General features: G+C 23.8%; 3 long non-coding RNA genes across 5 annotated transcripts; all 3 read left to right on the forward strand.

Moving 5' to 3' along the window:
- Positions 1-1600: 1600 nt before the first annotated feature.
- Positions 1601-4525, forward strand: LOC112703898 (uncharacterized). Of its 2 annotated transcripts, none has more exons than XR_011863400.1 (2): positions 1601-1921; positions 3895-4525. It is a non-coding gene; the product is annotated as an uncharacterized lncRNA (long non-coding RNA). The 2 variants fall into 2 exon arrangements; XR_003154705.2 differs by lacking the exon at positions 1601-1921 and adding an exon at positions 2740-3530.
- Positions 4526-6714: 2189 nt separating this feature from the next.
- On the forward strand, positions 6715-9991 carry LOC140174186 (uncharacterized). The gene is made up of 2 exons (XR_011863401.1): positions 6715-6836; positions 9536-9991. It is a non-coding gene; the product is annotated as an uncharacterized lncRNA (long non-coding RNA).
- A 2185-nt stretch (positions 9992-12176) lies between these two features.
- LOC112703899 (uncharacterized) lies at positions 12177-13854 on the forward strand. 2 transcript variants are annotated; one of them, XR_011863402.1, is made up of 3 exons: positions 12177-12331; positions 13000-13278; positions 13642-13854. It is a non-coding gene; the product is annotated as an uncharacterized lncRNA (long non-coding RNA). The 2 variants fall into 2 exon arrangements; XR_011863403.1 differs by having other exon boundaries at positions 13015-13278.

The following is a 13854-nucleotide window of genomic DNA, read 5'->3' on the forward strand; positions in this document are numbered from 1 at the left end:
TTTTTTATTTGATTAATTTTTGGTTTGGCAATCGTAGAAGTAATTTTATAGTCAAAATTCCGTTTACCAAAAATAACAATTTTTAGTTTCTGCATTTACTAAAATTTTCAATTACTTTACGCATATTTTTTTAGTGTGATTAAATGAAGTGAGTGATTTGTTTTGCTTATTGTATGAAGAAGATTGAAAGATCCAACACTAAAGTAATTTTATGTGCTAGTCTCTTTTAATTTTCATCCTTCTGATCTAGGATGTCAAGAACAGGTTCTTTGAAGGTCTAGTATAAAATTTCTTCCGGTGACCTAGGTTGCTAAGAATATATTTTTTAGAGGTCTAGTAAAAAAATCCATTATCTATCCTTTTATGTTTCGGCTATGTCTTTAGGAGTGTGTCTTTTTGTACCATTCTTTTTTTTATCCCCATTTCAACCCTTCTATTGGGACTTTAATGCTTTCGTTTTACTAACGGATTTTTAGCCATTTACACTAAATATCTATTTTTCTTTTACCAATTTTATTCTTTAGATATGTTATTATATTATTTATGAAATTCTTATTATTTATCTTTATATAAGCTCTTTTTTTTATTATTTATTATTTTTTTGTTAAATTTTTATTTGACATTATACACTCTTATAATTTTGATTTTTGTATATTATATTTATTATTATCTTTTTATAATATGATTTATTGATTCTATTAGATAGAGTAAATTAAACAATAAATTAACCATAAATAATAATAACAGTAAAAACTATAGATACTAAAAAAGAATACTAAAATAACTAAAAATATACTATATAAAATACATCATCAAGAACTTTTAGATTTGTTTCCATCACTACCAATATAAATATTTCATTTTATTATTTTTAGTATTCTTTTTTATAATTATAATTCTGGTATATACAATTTTTATTGTAATTTTTTTATAATATAGATTATGATCCCATTAAAAAAGATAAATTAAATAAAAAATTAATCATAAATATTAATAAAATTATAAACGCTCGATTCTAAAATAATATTAAGAATAAGATTATTGAGAATATTAAAACAAAAATACGATGTAAAAAAATACTAAATTAATATTTTCACATTAATATTTAAAATTTTAAAAAATATAACATATTTGATTAAATACTCTTATATATATAATTTATATTTTTATTTTTAATATAAAATATATTTTACTAATTTTTATATGTTATTTTTATTTTAATAAATAAATATTAATTTTATTATAAAATTAATTAAAAAAATTATTCAAATATCTAAATTAAAATGATAGGATAATATAAAAAAATTATTTGATATCTATTTTAGTAATTTTTTATCTAAAAGTGATTTTGAATAGTATAATTTAAACAATATTTATTTTACTATAATTCATTTTGATATAAAGATAGTCAAACATAAATCACTTTAATACAAACTTACTTTTTTATCAAAATCAAATTTAAAAAATTAATTTTATACAAATTCCTATTTACAAACACACACTTAATATTAACTCTTGTATTTATATATTTTGCGTGAGAGAAAATATACAGTCTGTATGTTGTTTGTATTATTCATAATTTTTGTTATCTATCTAACAGAGACGTTTACGTAATCTCGATTTGTAATTCAATACCGTTTGGTTCACTTCTTAGTTCTCAACTTCTCATGATATAAAATAAAATTTTATTTCTGTGTAAGATCAGATTAATTGACCCTTGAGTATTGTTTCTATATCCCGGCCAAGTGACAATCCATTTTCGAATTAAAAATGAAATGAAATTTTGTTTCAGTATTAAACTCTTTGTATTTGTTATTCTAATTGGTTTTTATTATGGCTAATTCTATGGTTTATATTTCTTTTCTTCTTTCTTCCGTTTTTCTCTTATCTTCACATGTTTTGACACATGAACAATTTAAAGGTAAGATTTATGTTTCCCTATCTTTAATTTTACCCAAACTATGTATAGTTTATTTTCATTATTATTGTTAAATTATAGTTCATATACGAGCAAAATTTATATTACTAATTATAAGTAAAATTTAATTATTTGTAAACTTGTAGGTCATGATAGTTTTAATCAGCAAATTAAGATAAATATTAAACACTATATGCTATAAGCTAATTATTTCATATCCCCTAAATTATAACTCATTATCTTCAAATTGATTTTTTTTTTTTTTAAATTACTCACTGTTGCTGATTATCATGTGAAAACAATTTGTCATTTTAGGCCTCCTTATTTTAGAGTGAATTCTTTTTTTATCTTATTATAAATTAAAAGTTTTATATAGATCATATAATTATATATTAGATAATCATATAACAAAATGCATTTACATTTGAGTAATATATTTTCATTTGAATACATACAATATATACATTTTGATTTTATGCAATTTTTGTTTGTAAATCCATTAGAGGAAATGATTTTAGAAAATTCTATGATAAACGTTGATTGGTATGATCCTTTTAGGGTGAGAATTAAGAGGCTACCACCACGTCTGAGTCCGCTTCCTCTTCCTTCTTCTCATTATTCTCGTTCGTGGTCGGAACGAGTTAATCCTTAGTCTGATCGTTCTTTTGATTTGTCGCCGCTTCGTGGACAATCGAAAAAAAATAAACACAACTTCGCCTCTTCTCCACCACATTCTCCACCAACTAAAATAGATCACTATCCTCATTCATTTGCATTCCATCACAATGATGGTTTTATATCAGGTAAGACAATATAATTAATTGAAAATTTTTATTTTATATAAAAATTTAACTAAAATTTTTTAATTTAAACTAGCTAGACACAGAGATCTAATTAATAATTAAGTAAAATTACACCTATAGAATAATAATTAACCTAATTTAAAACTTAAATTCTATATTTTTAATTTACTCCTTTTTTTAATTGTGCAACAAAGAAACATAAAGACCAAAGAGATCAGATTATTACAAGAAAACACAACTATGGTGGTACTATACCACACCAATCTAAGCGTACATTATTATGGTCTAATTCGAGTAAATAATTTAATTAAATTTTTTTTAGAAAAGAACTTAAACAATAAATACTTATATATTAAAAATAACTTATAAATAATTTATTTTGTATTTAATTTTTTAATTTGAAAAATATTTATTTAAAAAAATAATAAAAAATATTTTATTATAAAAAAATTATTTTTTAACTTCTTCATAACTACTTAAATAACTTAAAAAAAGCTACAATTTAATTTTAAAATTTACACTAAATATTAATATTATAATTTTTTAAAATTAAAAATTAAAAAAGGCTACTTTTCAACCTAACCAAACGGCCCTATATACCATCAAAGCTTAGTGGATTTAGATATACTATATATACTTTTTTTTATCAAATAATCACTATACTCATTCATCTTTAGATATACTATATATACCAAGTTATTCTAATATCATGGCTAACTCCATGGCCTATATTTCTTTTCTTTTTCTTTTTCGTTTTTCTATTATTCTTCTCTTATTTTCCCACGTTTTAACGCATGAACTATTTAAAGGTGAGATTTCTCTTTCCTTCTTCAATGTCACCCAAACTATATACAATTTCCATCTTTATATCTTTGTATATTCTTCTAAATTATGGTTCATTGCATATGTATAGGAGCAAAATTTGAAATACTAATTATTAGTAAAATTTAATAATTTATAACTCATGATAGTTTTAATTAGCAAATTAAGATAAATATATCAAACACTATGTATGTTAGATATAAGTTAGTTATTTGATGTTAAGAACTAAATTTTAAATGACATAATCTTTTTATATTCACTTAAAAAATTTTATAATGTAATTTCATGGTCCTAAATTAACTATTTTTATTCAATTTTTGTATGTAAATTCATCGGAATATATGATTTCAGAAAATACTACGATGAATGTAGATTGGTATAATCCTTCTGCGGGTAAGAAAAGTCACGTGTTTCGAAAGCGTAAGGATCCGTTTCAGCTTCGTCGTCCTTGGGTGGAGCATTCCGAGCCTTGGCCTGGCGGTCATGCTTCGAAAAAGCCGGCTCTTCAGCCGCGACTCAAGAAGAATAAAATCAATGCCGCTCCTCCACAGCGGCCTCCTCCACCAACTAATTAATAAAAGGTGAAAATTTAGGTGCGTGAAGTTGATAGCCGAAAATCATTAGATGAAAATTTAGTCAAATCAGTTAAATCATCTAACAACTTTTAGTTATCAATTTCACATTAAGTAGACTGCACCTGAATTTCCACCTTAATAAAATGAATGAAAATATTTGATAATAAAAAAATATTAGTAAAAAATAGTTAAAATTTGTCTTATTTAATATTCATTAATTATTATAACAATTAATGAATACTAAATAAAATAAATTTTAATTACATTTTTTTTTGTTAGCCTAATACAATGAATCACTATGCCCAACTTGTTGGCTACCAATGTGAGACATTAATATTTCAAAGTTTTAATTGCTATGTAATTCTTTATGAATAAGTATTAAATAAACGATTTTTACCCCAGTTTAATTGTTGCTATTATAAAAGAATATAACTTTTTTTTTAATAGTAAAGTATACTTTTTACTTCTAATGTTTGTAGTTTTTTTTTTAATTATTCTTAATATTTAGTTGTATTTAATTTTATTTATAATATTTTTTGTTTATGCTAAAATTATATCTCTGGATGATAATTTTATGTAAAATATTAGGAATGAAATTAAAAATTTTCAGCGATAATTTTGACCTAAATTAAAAACATTAGAAACAAAATTAAATGAAATAAAATGTTAAGGATATTTAAAAAAATTACAAATATTAAAATAAAAAATATAATTTACCCTTTTAAAAATATTCGTAGCATGCATCAATAAATACAATAGAGAATATTCTACCCCTTTCAATTTCTTTTATTTAATGACAACTGTATATGTTTTGTTTAAATTACTTTATTCTCAAGAGTGGCCAAATTTATCTTACGTTTTCTTTTAATTTTTAAGTGATAGATAAGTAGAAATTTAAACGATTAAAATTCATAATTTTTTTTTTACGTTTATTGAACTACTGTATCTATTTTAAAATAATTGTTGTTTTCATTTTTTTTTCGGTTATAAAATTCTCATATTTAGGCATTTGAATTTGATTATTCTAATTACAATTATAAATAAAATTGTAGAGGCAGAAAGCTATATTCAAGATGCAAGTGTTATTACGAGGCATCGCAAAATGATGAAGCCTTCAAAATTAAAAAATTAATTATAGATGTTCTCTTAATTTTCATGCTTTATTTTCGAGCCAAAACGTCAATAATGATACATTCATGGACATGAAGATAGAATAACTTATGGAGACAATAATATACAATTTGCAAATTTATATATGATTTGAATTTTGAAAAAGTACGGTATAATTGTATAATTGTATAGTAACTAATAAGGCCTAGTAAAATTTAAATATTATGTACAATATAATTGTATAATATATTGTATTTTAGATCATAGTATTTTTAATTTTTAGTTATCATATATAATTTTTAATACTGCTAAGTTATGAATTCCAAGCCACTAAATCTTATAAATATTTTAATTAAAATTTATTTTTATTAAAGATAGCTAATTGGCTGGTCTCGACCGGAGGGAGATTGTGTCAAATTGAATGTGGACGGATCCTGGTTTGTCCAACAAAATAACGTCGCCTGTGGGAGAGTTTTCAGAGACTCTACTAAAAGATTTTTGAAAGGATATTCAGGCAATTTAGGTAACTGTTCAATTATGCATGCAGAGCTCTGGGCAGTCGTCCATGGGCTGACTATTGCTGCAACAAACGGATATACAAATCTAATAGTTGAGTCTGACTCGGCTGCTGCGATAACTTCATCAAGCATGGATGCTCCCTACACATCATTGTGCCCCTCTGGTTCAGGACATCCGGAATCTATCTGCTCGCCTTCAACAAACCTCTTGGAAGCACGCCCTTCGTGAAGCAAACACGGTAGCAGACCAATTCGCGAAGAAGGGATAAGACCTCCCCCTAGCTTGATTCCACCTTTTTGATAAAGCTCCTCCGAACATCGAGTATGCCATATTATGTGACTGCATAGAGACCCTTAGATTTAGAGGGTCTTAGTTTTTTCCTGTTTGTCTCTATTTGCTTTTCTCCTTTTTGTTGCTGGGTTCTTTAACCCCCTTAGATCACCAAAAAAAAAAAAATTACAATTTCCGATATCCAATTATTGACGTGCATATCGAAAAATAATTATGTCAAGTATCACTATTTATCTTATTGAAAAAAATAAATGCAATTCAAAAGCCAAAATATCTAAATGAGTATAAAAAAATTATGTCATTTCAGTTATAACTTATTGGCGATTCTCGTTCTTTGGTTAGGTTTAAAAAAAAAAGAAAGAAATATATTGTTTCTTTTGCCTTTTGGGAGAAATAAGCTTTTAATTGTTGTAAAATTCATGTGTTGGTGACAATAATTTAATAATATTAACTCTTGTAAATGTTTATTTTTACGTAATCTCGATTTGAAATTAAGTACCGTTTAGTTCACTTCTCATGAAATAAAATAAAATTTTATTTTTCTGTAAGATTAATTGACTCTTGAATATTGGCTCTCTATACCGGTCAAGTGACAATCTATTTTCGAATTAAAAATGAAATGAAATTTTATTTCAGTATTAAACCCTTAGCTTATTAGCTTGCACTTTAATTTGTGATTGTATTTGTTATCCTAATTGATTTTTAATATGGCTAATTCCATGGTTTATTATATTTCTTTTCTTCTTTCTTCTGTTTTTCTCTTATCTTCACACGTTTTGACACATGAACAATTTAAAGGTGAGATTTATGTTTCCATGGCTTTAATTTTACCCAAACTATGTATAGTGTATTTTCATCTTACATCTTTTTATCTTCATTATTATTGTTAAATTATAGTTCATATACGAGCAAAATTTATAATACTAATTATAAATAAAATTTAATTATTTGTAAATTTGTAGGTCATGATAGTTTCTAATCAGCAAATTAAGATAAATATCAAACACTATATGCTATGAGCTAATTATTTCATATCCCCTAAATTATAACTCATTATCTTCAAATTGATTTTTTTTAATAATTACCCACTGTTGCTGATTATCATGGAAAAAAATTGTCATTTTAGGCCTTCTTATTTTAGAGTGAATTCTTTTTTTTATCTTATTATAAATTAAAAGTTTTATATAGATCATATAATTATATATTGAATAATCATATAACAAAATGCATTTACATTGGGTAATATATTTTCATGAACACATACAATATATACATTTTGATTTTATGCAATTTTTGTTTGTATCCATTAGAGGAAATGATTTTAGAAAATTTTATGATAAACGTTGATTGGTATGATCTTTTCGAGGGGAGATTTAAGAGGTTATCATTATATTCAGGTCAACTTTTTCTTTCTCTTTTTCATTATTTTTGTTTGTGATCAGAGCAAATTAATCTTTGGTCTGATCGTTCTTTTGATTTGCTACCGTTTTGTGGACAATCGAACAAAAATAAACATAATTCCGCCTCTTCTTCATCACATCCTCCACCAACTAAAATAGATTACTATACTCACTTATTTGCATTCTATCACAATGATGATTTTATATCAGGTAAGGCAATATAATTAATTGAAAATTTTTATTTTATATAAGAATTAAACTAATTCTTTTTTAATTTAAACTAGACATAGAGTTCTAATTAATAATTTAGTAAAATTACACCTATAGAATAATAATTAACCTAATTTAAAACTTAAATTTAAGGGTGTACGCGGATCGGATCGGATATGATATCCGTGTTTTTAAGTGCGGGATCAAATATCGAATATATCCGCATAATTGAACATTCTCTTTTTAATCATATTTCTATGTAAAAAAATTCAATAAATTTTTTTTCACACTTTTAAACTTATTTATTCCTAAAATATTTTTATTCAAACTTTTTTTAAATAACCAAAATAAAATTATACAATATATGAATAATAATTACTAACTAAAACATACAAACAAGTAAATATAATACCAAATATATATATATATATATATATATATATATATATTTAATTATTATTGGACGGATCTGAAGATCGAATATGCGGATGTAAAATAAATATTCACAATCCGATCAATTTACGGATTGGATATTCGCAATTTTCAGATCAGATGCGAATATTTACTGCGAATCTGCGGATCCGATCCGATCCATGAACACCCTACTTAAATTCTATATTTTTAATTTACTTTTTTTTAATTGTGCAACAAAGAAACATAAAGACAAAAGAGATCATATTACAAGAAAACACAACTATAGTGGTACTATATGTCAACCTTTTGTAATTACATGTTTTATCACACCAATCTAAGCATACACTATTATAGTCCAGTTTGAGTAAATAGTTTAATTAAATTCTTTTTGAAAAAAGGACTTAAACAATAAATATTTATATATTAAAAATAACTTATAAATAAGTTATTTTGTATTTAATTTTTTAGTTTAAAAAAATTTTATTTAAAAAATAATAAAAAATATTTTATTATGAGAGAAGTCATTTTTTTAATTTTTTTATAACTACTTAAATAACTTTTAAAAAAATTACAATTTAATTTTAAAATTTATACCAAATAATAATACTATAATTTTTTATAAATTAAAAATAAAAAAGGCTACTTTTCAACCTATCCAAACGGGCCTATATACCATCAAAGCTTAATGGATTTAGATATACTATATATACTAAGTTATTTTACAAATAATCACTATACTCATTCATCTTTAGATATACTATATATAGTTATATACTAAGTTATTCTAATATCATGGCTAACTCCATGGCCTATATTTCTTTTCTTTTTCTTTTTCGTTTTTATATTCTTCTCTTATTTTCCCACGTTTTAACGCATGAACTATTTAAACTTTAAACGCGAGATTTCTCTTTCCTTCTTCAATGTCACCCAAACTATATACAATTTCCATCTTTATATCTTTGTATATTCTTTTAAGTTATGGTTCATTGCATATGTATAGGAGCAAAATTTGAAATACTAATTATGAGTAAAATTTAAAAATTTATAACTCGTGATAGTTTTAATTAGTAAATTAAGATAAATATATCAAACACTAAGTATATTAGATATAAGTTAGTTATTTGATGTTAAACTATAGCTTAAATAATATAATCTTTTCATACTCATTAAAAAATTTTAGAATGTAATTTCATGGTCCTAAATTAACTATTTTTATGCAATTTTTGTATGTAAATTCATTAGAAGATATGATTTCAAAAGAGTTATATTAAATAACCAAAGACTCTCTTGAATAACATGAACAACAAGTCTTAAAATTAGTTCAATTTAAGTAAAACACACTACACTCCAAATTATTCACTTAAATCTTAATATTAGAATAACCATCTGCATACTTAGTGAACTAAACATTCGATATATCCGGTGTTCACATTATTTAATATTTTCATTGTCTATCTGTACTTTTCTTTTCAGAAAATACTATGATAAATGTAAATTGGTATAATCCTTCCACGGGTAGGACAGGTCACGTGGGTCGAAAGGGTACGGATCCGTTTCATCGTCGTCGTCCTTGGGCAGAGCAATCCAATCCTTGGCCCGGTCATGCTTCAAAAAAGCCAGCTCTTCAGCCGCGATTCAAGAAGAATAAAAACAAAGCCGCTGCTCCTCCGCGGCCTCCTCCATCAACTAATTAATAAAATGAATGAAAATATTTGATAATAAAAAATATTTGTAAAAAATAGTTAAAATTTATTTTATTTAATATTCATTAATTATTATAACAATTAATGAATAGATGAATATTAAATAAAATAAATTTTAACTTTTTTTTTTTGGTTAGTCTAGTACAATAAATCACTATACCCAACTTGTTAGCTACAAATGTGAGACATTAATATTTCAAAGTTTTAATTACTATGTAGTTCTTTATGATTTTATCATGTTTTATTTAAAAATAAGTATTAAATAAAATATTTTTACTCCAGTCTAATTGTTGCTATTATAAAAGAATATAACTTTTTTTGAATAGTAAAGTACACTTTTTTTATTTCTAATGTTTGTAGTTTTTTTTAATTATTCTTAATATTTAGTTGTATTTAATTTTATCTATAATATTTTCAGTTTATATTAAAATTATATCTCTGATCTGGATGATAATTTTATGTAAAATATTAGGGACGAGATTAAAAATTTTTGGCGATAATTTTGACACAAATTAAAAATATTAGAAACAAAATTGAATGAAATAAAATATTAAGAATATTTTTGAAAAAAATTACAAATATTAAAATAAAAAATATAATTTACCCTTTTAAAAATATTCGTAGCATGCATCAATTAAATACAATAGAAAATATTCTACCCCTGTCATTTTCTTTTATTTAATGACAACTGTATATGTTTTGTTTAAACGATTAAAATTCATAGTTATTTTTTTACGTTTATTGAACTACTGTATCTATTTTGAAATAATTGTTGTTTTCATTTTTTTTTTCGATTATAAAATTCTCATATTTAGGCATTTGAATTTGATTATTCTAATTACAATGATAAATAAAACTGTAGAGGCAGAAAGTTATATTGAAGATGCAAGTGTTACGAGGCATCGCAAAATGATGAAGCCTTCAAAATTAAAAATTAATTATAGATGTTCTCTTAATTTTCATGCTTTAATTTTCGAGCCAAATGGACATGAAGATAGAATAACTTATGGAGACAATATGCAATTTGCAAATTTGTATGATTTGAATTTTGAAAATTTATAATAAGAATTCTGAGTAATATATATAAGACTTTAAAAAATGTTTTGAATACATTAAAAATTAATTATTATATATTTATACATATATTATTTAATTTATTTTTGTATATATTTTATATAAATATTTAATTTAATGACTGATTTTTTATTTGCACGTAAAATAATTATATGATTTTGGATAAACGCCTGAAACAAAAACAATAATCATTTTAAAATATTCATAATTTATGGTTGTTTGGTATATCCGATAGGTCAAATAAACATAATAAGGCCTAGTAAAATTTAAATATTATGTCCAATATAATTGTATAATATATTGTATTTTAGATCATAGTATTTTTAATTTTTAGTTATCATATGTAATTTTTAATACTGCTAAGTTATGAATTTCAAACCACTAAATCTTATAAATATTTTAATTAAAATTTATTTTTATTAAAGATAGCTAATTGATATTTTTTTTTGGTGTGACTATAATACCGTAACGTATAACTACAACCTCCGATATCCAATTCTTGACGTGCATGTTCAAAAAGAAAAGTATAGGTAGACAATAAAAATGTTAAATAATATAAATAATAGATATATTAGATGTTCAATTTATTAAGTGTATAAATATTTATTCTAATATTAAGATTTGGATAAGTAATTTGGAGTGTAGTGTATTTTATTTGAATTAGGTCAATTTTAAAGTCTATTGTTCACACTGTTCAAAAAAATTATTGATTATCTAATATAACCGATCAAAAAATAATTATGTCAAGTATCACTATTTAACTTATTGAAAAAATAAACACAAATTTAATTTTTCGAAAACTATTTTAATTATTAATCCTATAATTCCGCAACTCCCTCTTTTTATTTTTTTTCTAAAATTAAAAGTGAGATTCAAATCTTAAATTTTTAAGTGAATATAAAAAAATTATGTCATTTAAAGTATAATTTATTAGTTACCCCTTCTCTTTGATTAAAAAAAAAGGGAAAAGAAATCTATAGTTTTTTTTTGGCTTTGGGGTGAAATAAGCTTTTAATTGTTGTAAAAATCATGTGCTAGTGATAATAATTTAATATTAACTCTTGTAAATGTATTTTTATGTAATCTCGATTTAAAATTAAGTATCGTTTGGTTCATTTTTTTTAATCAAAGATAGGAGATTCGAATCCGCAATCTCTTAATTGAGTATGTAAAAATTATGTTATTTGAGTTATTACTTATTGGCACCGTTTGGTTCACTTCTCATGAAATAAAATAAAATTTTATTTGTGTGTAAGATTAATTGACTCTTGAGTATTGGCTCTCTATACCGACCAAGTGACAATCTTTTCGAATTAAAAATGAAATGAAATTTTATTTCAGTATTAAACCCTTAGCTTAGCTTGCACTTTGTGATTGTATTTGTTATCCTAATTGGTTTTTAATATGGCTAATTTCATGGCCTATATTTCTTTTCTTCTTTCTTTTATTTTTCTCTTATCTTCACACGTTTTGACTCATGAACTGTTTAAAGGTGAGATTTATGTTTCCATATCTTTTATTATGTATTGTTTCCATCTTATATATTTTTATCTTCTCTATTATTGTCACCTCCCCCTCCCCGCAAATTATAGTTCATATAGGAGCAACATTTAAAATACTAATTATAAGTAAAATTTAATTATTTGTAAGCCATGATAATTTTAATTAGCAAATATTATATGCTATAAGCTAATTATTTCATCAACCATGTTAGGTATATATATATCAACCATGTTATATATATATATATATATATATATATATATATATATATATATATATATATTAAAATCGGTTATCAAAATTAATTACTAATATAGAATATGTATTAAAATATAAAAATACACATTAAAAATAAATTAAATTATATATATATTTATATAAAAATAATAAATACATAATAATTAATTTTAATAGCTAATTTTAATATATAAATAATATTTTTGTTATCTCATATCCCGTAAATTATATAACTCATTATCTTAAAATTGATCTTTTATTAATTAGAGTGAACTTTATTTTTTAATCTTATTATAAATTGAAAGTTTTATATAGATAATTATTTATTGGATAATCATGTAACAAAATGCATTTACATTGGGTTGTATATTTTCATTTGAACACAATATATGCATCTGCAATTTTTGTGTGTATTCTTAGAGGAGATGATTTCAGAAAATTCTATGATAAATGTTGATTGGTATGATCCTTCTGCCCGGAGATATAAGGTGCTACGACCACGTTCGGGTCGATTTCCTCCTTCTCCTCCTTGGTCGCAGCATTTTAGTCCTTGGCCTGATCGTTCTTTTGGCTCGCCGCCACTTCATGCACGGCCAAAGAAGAATAAACACAACGCCGCCTCTTCTCCACCACCAATAAAAATGGATTACTATACTCACTCATTTGGATTTTATTACAATAATGATGGTTTTATATCAGGTGAGATGATACGGCTGATTAAAAATTTTTATTTTATGTAACAACTTAACTAAATTTTTTTAATTTAAACTAGACATAGAAATTATTCACAGCCCACATCAATTAAACACAATAGAAAATATTGTCCCTTTATTTTTTTTTAATGACAACTGTATATGTTCTGTTTAAATTACTTGATTCTCAAGAATGACTAAATTTGTTTTATGTTTAAATGACTAAAATTTATAAATGTTTTTTTACGTTTATCGAATTACTGTATCTATTTTAAAATAATTGTTGCTTTCATTTTTTGCTGTTATAAAATTCTCATAATTAGGTATTTAAATTTGATTATTCTAATTACGATTATAAATAACATTGTAGAGACAGAGAGCAATACTGAAGATGGAAGCGTTACGAGGCATTAAATATAAAGATAAAAATATATAAGTTACGGAGACAATATGCAATGCAATTTGCAAGTTTATATATGATGTGAATTTTGCGAAGTGTGCTTGGTCATGATAAGAATTCTAAGTCTTTGGATAAGTACCTGATACAAATACAAATACAATAATAATTTGATAATACTCATAA

This window comes from Arachis hypogaea, chromosome 7, assembly GCF_003086295.3.
Source record: "Arachis hypogaea cultivar Tifrunner chromosome 7, arahy.Tifrunner.gnm2.J5K5, whole genome shotgun sequence".
In the NCBI taxonomy this organism is placed as follows: Eukaryota; Viridiplantae; Streptophyta; class Magnoliopsida; order Fabales; family Fabaceae; genus Arachis; species Arachis hypogaea.